Source organism: Octopus bimaculoides, chromosome 17 (assembly GCF_001194135.2).
Source record: "Octopus bimaculoides isolate UCB-OBI-ISO-001 chromosome 17, ASM119413v2, whole genome shotgun sequence".
Classification (NCBI taxonomy): Eukaryota; Metazoa; Mollusca; class Cephalopoda; order Octopoda; family Octopodidae; genus Octopus; species Octopus bimaculoides.
In genome coordinates this window covers 28,464,911-28,465,807 of record NC_068997.1, presented here as the reverse complement: position 1 = coordinate 28,465,807, position 897 = coordinate 28,464,911, and the positions used below count along the sequence as shown (strand labels likewise).

General features: G+C 32.7%; 1 protein-coding gene across 1 annotated transcript in view; it reads left to right on the top strand.

The window, feature by feature from the left end:
- LOC106870683 (GPI ethanolamine phosphate transferase 1) overlaps positions 1-897 on the top strand; it is a 49,019-nt gene that overhangs the window by 41,617 nt on the left and 6,505 nt on the right. The gene's annotated exons all lie outside the window — the stretch shown is intronic.

Sequence of the window (897 nt, the reverse complement as noted above, 5' to 3'; positions counted from 1 at the left end):
TCTTTTTTAGTTGATTTTCACCTAGCAAGACTTATCGTAGATGGCATAATAAGTCACACCCGGACAACGTTGGGTTATACTGCTAGTATATATATATATATATACACACACACATACATACATACACACATAGATGTGTGTGTATGTAAAAGACTGATAGAATAAGTACTAGGCTTACAGTGAATAAGTCATGGGTTCGATTTGTTCAACTAAAGGCAGTGCTCTAGTATAGCCACAGTCAAATGACTGAAACAAGTAAAAAAGAAAAAAAAAATATGTAATTGATGCAGGTTTTGGGTACCATTCCACTGCATGGCACCTTGTTTAGTAATTCTTGCCATTGGAATTACAGTGAAGTGGAGAGTGGCCGCTGCCAGAATCTTATAACCAACAACCACTACTGCTCATAAAATGTTGCAGGATATGAAATAAAAATTGATACAAAATGATAAAGCAAATAGTAATGAAGTTAAGATCAATGTAAACCAAACCATCAATTTTGAAAACTAACTAAGAAACAGCACCAAATAGAAACCCTTTAAGCTGTTCAGAGTTTAATCTGAAATGGGGATTGCTAGAAAAAAGCACATTTATCCTTTTCTATTCAATTGCAATAATAAACATTTTAGTTTTTTTTGAAACTATAGTATCAAATGCGAATGTGTATGAAAAAAAAAGAAAACGTTTTCAAAACAGTCAATATTTTTCTAGTTCAAAAATTGTGATTTATGACCAAAAATGTCCTCTTATAATTAGCCAGAGATAACGACAAATTTTAATTACTAAATATTGTTAAACACACCTCTGCAAATGCAATGTACAAAAGCAATTCACTTTAAATACAACGAACAACCGGCAGTGAGACTGTTTTTAGCAGATCCCCAAATGGGGCTCATG